Raw genomic sequence first — 7,503 nt, 5'->3', positions numbered from 1 at the left:
TCTTCAGTGTAACTTAGTATGTTGTGTTGTCTTCAGTGTACCTTAGTATGTTGTGTTGTCTTCAGTGTAACTTAGTATGTTGTGTTGTCTTCAGTGTAACTTAGTATGTTGTGTTGTTGTCTTCAGTGTAACTTAGTATGTTGTGTTGTTGTCTTCAGTGTACCTTAGTATGTTGTGTTGTCTTCAGTGTAACTTAGTATGTTGTGTTGTTGTCTTCAGTGTAACTTAGTATGTTGTGTTGTTGTCTTCAGTGTACCTTAGTATGTTGTGTTGTCTTCAGTGTAACTTAGTATGTTGTGTTGTCTTCAGTGTACCTTAGTATGTTGTGTTGTCTTCAGTGTACCTTAGTATGTTGTGTTGTCTTCAGTGTACCTTAGTATGTTGTGTTGTCTTCAGTGTACCTTAGTATGTTGTGTTGTCTTCAGTGTAACCTAATGATTTTGTGTTGGTATTTGTCCTCCAGATATGGAATGAACTCCAAGGTAGACTTTAAGTAGGAAAATGTAGTCTCCTACAGTCATATTCAGATTTGAATAGGAACATGGTACAACATGTATATTTATGTATCTCCTATTTTATAGGGCTTTTTCTGTATCCTTTTTCTGTATCCTTCTGTAAACTTTTGGGACATTTTGCTTTCATTGAAACTTTAGTTCTAAATGTCTCATTCTTAATGACAGCCTACCAGGGAACAGTGGGTTAACTGCCTTGTTCAGGGGCAGAACGACAGATTTTTACCTTGTCAGCTCAGGGATTCAATCTTGCAAACTTTTGGTTACTAGTATAACGCTCTAATCATTAGGCTATCTGCCACCCCAACTACTAGGCTACCTGCCGCCCCAACCACTAGGCCACCTGCCGCCCCCCCCCCCCCAACCACTAGGCCACCTGCTCCCCCCCATAAACCACAAGCAAACAAAGCAAACAAAGCCCTCTCATGTTGGTAAGGTAGAGCCCTATGGTACCTGGTCAAAACTAGTGCACTTTATAGGGAATAGGGTGCCATTTGGGTCGCAACCCATGGTAATCATGATATGGGACAAGCAACGGTTACTGTAGGTCAGGACGGCAGCGTTATCAGACACCAAAATATCTCCACGGTTACCACTGACCATGTAGTGTAAAAACTAAACAGCCAAACCAGCGAAGACAGCAGGAAACATCGAACCATCTTGCAACACGCATAGCATACAAATCATAACAACGGCCTGATTTCCGTGGTTACCATAGTTGGGATTTCCCCACCACGCTCTCACATGATTGAGAAAAGTCGGGCAAGCCTTCCCCAGAGCCTCCCCCACCCCTATCCCTTCCTCTGATAGGCTACAGAGAAGAGAAGGAAGAAACGTAAAAGCAGGGAATGAGGGACAGATTGAATTGTGGTTTACACTGCAAAAAGTTGTGAGTCACGAACACGGGGGGGGACGACGACGACGACGACGACACAGAGAGGAGGCTGAAAAAAAATAATACTATTCTGGGATGGTTGGTTGCTATAGCAACATAATAAGCAAGGGGGCAGGTTATTGCAGGGATGTTTCCATAGCAATGCCCCGTGTGTATATATAAATATTGGATGCAGAAATGCAGTTGTAAAGTGCTGTAACAAAACGATGCAGAAATGCAGTTGTAAAGTGCTGTAACAAAACGATGCAGAAATGAACCTATTTACATTATCATTGCATGGGGAATAGATGATTTGTCTATAGAAGTAAGAATATGTCCCCATACTTTGGGCTTTTTCTGGGATTACCTTCTCACGGCTAACAGCGTTGGCATGTTATGCCTTGTCATAGCCGACCACAGCACTGAACAATCAACGACTTGGGAAAATAGAGTTACCTCAACACTTTGCTCAACGCGCGTAACACTCCACCTAGAGTTTCAAACGGCTAACGCAACAAAAAACAAAAAAAAGTTGATAAACCCCTTTCATTTTCTACTTGAAGAATAAAGACAATGATAGTTTGAACTTTATCAGAAGGTGTCATCATCAAGTACGACCTCCTTCCAGTCACAGATAACCTGCTTCTCAAATGTGGATGCCCGAGCCATTGTTCTTCGAGTCAGAGGGATTTTAATAACATTGACCCAGTGTGTGTGTTTGAAACAGTTTGGAGTAGCCCTCGTCGACCCTCCGGTATGTTTTTATTCAGACAGATACCTTCCTGTGAGTTGGCCGTGTTCCAGGAGTTGGCCGTGTTCCAGGAGTTGGCCGTGTTCCAGGAGTCTAACACACTGCAGTGTGGCAACGAATCGCAGTGAATTCTGTTAAAAGCAGAAGGTGACGATGCAATAAAAGCTGTTGAACGAGTGTGTTAAACCAGACTGAGCCGCCGTTATCTAAGTGACTCCAACGTATGCCGAAGGAGTCATTTGGACACTACCCCCTTGGTAGCTAGACTCACCTTAAACAAACAAGTCCCAAATACACCAATAAGGTAACCTGGTTTAACTTGAGTCTGTCTTGAGTGTATTTGGGTTCAATAGTGTGCTCACTCCTCTCTGCCCTCCCTCAGACCTCACCAAAGAAACCTGTATTTTTTATTTTATTTAACTAGGCAAGTCAGTTAAGAAGAAATTCTTATTTTCAATGACGGACTAGGAACAGTGGGTTAACTGCCTGTTCAGGGGTAGAACGACAGATTTGTACCTTGTCAGCTTGGGGGTTTGAACTTGCAACCTTCCAGTTACTAGGCCAACGCTCTAACCACTAGGCTACCCTACCACCTCTACACTCTAACCACTAGGCTACCCTGCCACCTCTACACTCTAACCACTAGGCTACCCTGCCGCCTCTACACTCTAACCACTAGGCTACCCTGCCTCCTCTACACTCTAACCACTAGGCCACCCTGCCGCCTCTACACTCTAACCACTAGGCTACCCTGCCGCCTCTACACTCTAACCACTAGGCTACCCTGCCGCCTCTACACTCTAACCACTAGGCTACCCTGCCGCCTCTACACTCTAACCACTAGGCTACCCTGCGGACCCTACACTCTAACCACTAGGCTACCCTGCCGCCTCTACACTCTAACCACTAGGCTACGCTGCCACCTCTACACTCTAACCACTAGGCTACCCTGCCGCCTCTACACTCTAACCACTAGGCTACCCTGCCACCTCTACACTCTAACCACTAGGCTACCCTGCCGCCTCTACACTCTAACCACTAGGCTACCCTGCCGCCATATTGAGAAGTATTTAAGTCATTCTATACCTCTGCAGAATGTAAGCTATGCTATTTATCTATATCAAAACAGACACTGAGACACACATGCTATTTATGCTATTTAACTGTTGCTCGTTATTTGAGCAATATCAAATCAGATATATTCTTGTAGATGATCAGAAAACAAGTTTTTATTTTATTTTTAAATTTTTATTTCACCTTTATTTAACCAGGTTAAGAACAAGTTCTCATTTACAACTGTGAACTGGCCAAGATAAAACAAAGCAGTGCGACACAAACACCAACACAGAGTTACACATAAACAAACGTACAGTCAAATAACACAATAGTGCCTGTGACTTTAGTGAGCATTGTAGTTGTGCTTGGGAAGATGATATGAAGTTCAATGCCACACCTCCCAACTTGGGAAACATGAGCCTCAGGAACTTTGGGGTCTTAAATCCAAAAATGCAGGGGCTGCCTGCCTGTTTCTCTACTCTGTCCCTTTCTCTCTCTCTCTCTCTCCCTTTAACTCTCCACATCTCTCCTCTCTCTCTCCTTTCCCTCTCTCTCTCCTCTCCCTCTCTCTCCTCTCCCTCTCTCTCCTCTCTCCCCCTCTCTCCTCTCCCACTGTCTCTCTCTTCTCCCTCTCTCTCCCTCTCCTCTCCCACGGTCTCTCTCCTCTTCCTCTCTCTCCTCTCCCACGGTCTCTCTCCTCTTCCTCTCTCTCCTCTCCCACGGTCTCTCTCTTCTCCCTCTTCCTGGTATGTAGCGATGACATGCAGTGTTCTCTCTTCTGTTCTCTTTTCTTCTCTCTTACACAGTCCTACAGAGCATCTAGAATGATATATGCAGGCTACCAAGAAATTAAATTAAACATTGTTTATGTACAAAATATTTGTGACTATGTTGCCTTGGCTCCCATGCCTGGTGAGTGTTGATGTCAGACAGTGTGCATCCCAAATGGCACCCTAGTCCTTAAATAGTGCACTACTTTTGACCAGAGTCCTTTGAACATGCTCTATTTCCCTGGTCAAAAGTAGGGCACTATATAAAAAACATTGTCTATGCAACCCAAATGGCACCCTAGTCCTTAAATAGTGCACTACTTTTGACCAGAGTCCTTTGAACATGCTCTATTTCCCTGGTCAAAAGTAGGGCACTATATAAAAAACATTGTCTATGCAAAGACACTGTCTTCCTCCCCAGCCCCATTCAGCTAGTTTACCCTTACCACAGTCATAATCCTTGACCTCTGACCCTCACCATTCCATTCTGATGCAAAACGACTCTGCTGCTGCATTTTAGTGCCACGGTAAAACAACACCATATGCCCCGTTAAGTGTACCAGCTGACTGGAGACTGCAGAGAGGGAGACACCCACACTCCCCCACCCAGAGAGGGAGACACCCACACTCCCCCACCCAGAGAGGGAGACACACACACTCCCCCACCCAGAGAGGGAGACACACACACTCCCCCACCCAGAGAGCGAGACACACACACTCCCCCACCCAGAGAGGGAGACACCCACACTCCCCACCCAGAGAGGGAGACACACACACTCCCCACCCAGAGAGGGAGACACCCACACTCCCCCACCCAGAGAGGGAGACACACACACTCCCCCACCCAGAGAGGGAGACACACACACTCCCCCACCCAGAGAGGGAGACACACACACTCCCCCACCCAGAGAGGGAGACACACACACTCCCCCACTCAGAGAGGGAGACACCCACACTCCCCCACCCAGAGAGGGAGACACCCACACTCCCCCACCCAGAGAGGGAGACACCCACACTCACCCACCCAGAGAGGGAGACACCCACACTCCCCACCCAGAGAGGGAGACACCCACACTCCCCCACCCAGAGAGGGAGACACCCACACTCCCCCACCCAGAGAGGGAGACACCCACACTCCCCCCACCCAGAGAGGGAGACACCCACACTCCCCACCCAGAGAGGGAGACACCCACACTCACCCACCCAGAGAGGGGGACACCCACACCCCCACCCAGAGAGGGAGACACCCACACTCCCCCACCCAGAGAGGGAGACACCCACACTCCCCCACCCAGAGAGGGAGACACCCACACTCCCCCACCCAGAGAGGGAGACACCCACACTCACCCACCCAGGATTTTTTTTGTTGTAAAAACAAAAGATTGCAAAATGAAATTTGAGGTTAAAGGTTAAATTCATATCCCACGGTGGACTAAGTAGGATATTTAAAAACAACAGTTTGTTAATTTTGCTATTTTTTGTTGTTGTTGTTATAAAGCAAAATAAGAGGATTAATGTTGATCAAAATTGTATTTATTTTTTAGATAATGTAAAACAATTCTAGAAGAATGTCAATATGTTAGTATATCCTTACCACTGTCTACCATACTAAATATTATCTTCTGTCTCCCATGCAAAATAGTAACATTGGTACTTTTGCAAGATGTGGCCAAAGATAAATATGCAATATATTACTGGGTTGTAGTTCACTGTCTAATTCCTAAAACTATCTGGTATTGACAATGAAACCAGTATTTCTGGCATGAATATATCAAGACAGAGAAGATCCCAATTTAGACAAAATGTGTCTAAACCCACTTCCTCTAAAGATTCTGATATACATCGGTTGGTCATTCAACCAATGACACACAGCGTTGTGGAGATCCTCCCCCCCAAAAAAACTAGAGTAACGGAACTGGCACTCTACCATAGTAACGACACAAACAATAGAACAAGTATGCCGGTAAAATAAAGTGCGTGAGTTGAAGTGAAAGATTTAGAGAACAGGGAAGTAGAGATTGGGGTGAGGTTTGGTTTCTACTTCTGCTGTGTTTGTTCTCTCCAGACCAAACCCAAAACCTTGACTACAACCATCCCACTCTCTCCAGATGTGTGGACAGAAACAGATGCCGAGCACATGCCTAAACATTCACCAGGGATTGACAGAGAGACAGAAAAAAACAATGCAGAGCTATTGTTCTTTTTCTATTTGCCAAAAATTCTTTGATTTTTTGGGGAAAAAAAATCCCATAAAGTACAGAAGAAGTTGTAAATGGGGGTGTTGCTGTTGGCATAAAACAGAGTATTGTCTTGGGTTTGGCTTTTTTAACTCTAAAGTTACTGGCCAAACACTTATTAAATGTACAGCCTGGGGAGACTAGGTTTGTTCTGGGGAGACTAGGCTTGTTCTGTGGAGACCAGGATGGTTCTGAGGAGACTAGGCTTGTTCTGGGGAGATTAGGCTTGTTCTGGGGAGAGATTAGGCTTGTTCTGGGGAGATTAGGCTTGTTCTGGGGAGACTAGGCTTGTTCTGGGGAGACTAGGCTTGTTCTGGGGAGACTAGGCTTGTTCTGGGGAGATTAGGCTTGTTCTGGGGAGATTAGGCTTGTTCTGGGGAGACTAGTCTTGTTCTGAGGAGACTAGGCTTGTTCTGGGGAGACTAGGCTTGTTCTGGGGAGACTAGGCTTGTTCTGGGGAGATTAGGCTTGTTCTGGGGAGACTAGGCTTGTTCTGGGGAGACCAGGATGGTTCTGGGGAGATTAGGCTTGTTCTGGGGAGACTAGGCTTGTTCTGGGGAGACCAGGATGGTTCTGGGGAGATTAGGCTTGTTCTGGGGAGATTAGGCTTGTTCTGGGGAGATTAGGCTTCTTCTGGGGAGACTAGGCTTGTTCTAGGGAGACTAGGCTTGTTCTGGGGAGACTACGCTTGTTCTGGGGAGACTAGGCTTGTTCTAGGGAGACTAGGCTTGTTCTGGGGAGACTATGCTTGTTCTGTGGAGATTAGGCTTGTTCTGGGGAGACTAGGCTTGTTCTGGGGAGATTAGGCTTGTTCTGGGGAGACTAGGCTTGTTCTGGGGAGACTAGGCTTTTTCTAGTGAGACTAGGCTTGTTCTAGGGAGACTAGGCTTGTTCTGGGGAGATTAGTCTTGTTCTGGGGAGATTAGGCTTGTTCTGGGGAGATTAGGCTTGTTCTGAGGAGACTAGGCTTGTTCTGGGGAGATTAGGCTTTTTCTGGGGAGACTAGGCTTGTTCTGGGGAGACTAGGCTTGTTCTGGATAGACTAGGCTTGTTCTGGGGAGACTAGGCTTGTTCTGGGGAGATTAGGCTTGTTCTGGGGAGACTAGGCTTGTTCTGGGGAGATTAGGCTTGTTCTGGGGAGGCTTGTTCTGGGGAGACTAGGCTTGTTCTGGGGAGATTAGGCTTGTTCTGGGGAGACTAGGCTTGTTCTGGGGAGATTAGGCTTGTTCTGGGGAGACTAGGCTTGTTCTGGGGAGACCAGGATGGTTCTTGGGAGATTAGGCTTGTTCTGGGGAGATTAGGC

This window comes from Oncorhynchus nerka, linkage group LG5 (assembly GCF_034236695.1).
Source record: "Oncorhynchus nerka isolate Pitt River linkage group LG5, Oner_Uvic_2.0, whole genome shotgun sequence".
NCBI lineage: Eukaryota > Metazoa > Chordata > Actinopteri > Salmoniformes > Salmonidae > Oncorhynchus > Oncorhynchus nerka.
Note: the sequence above shows the minus strand (reverse complement) of the source record.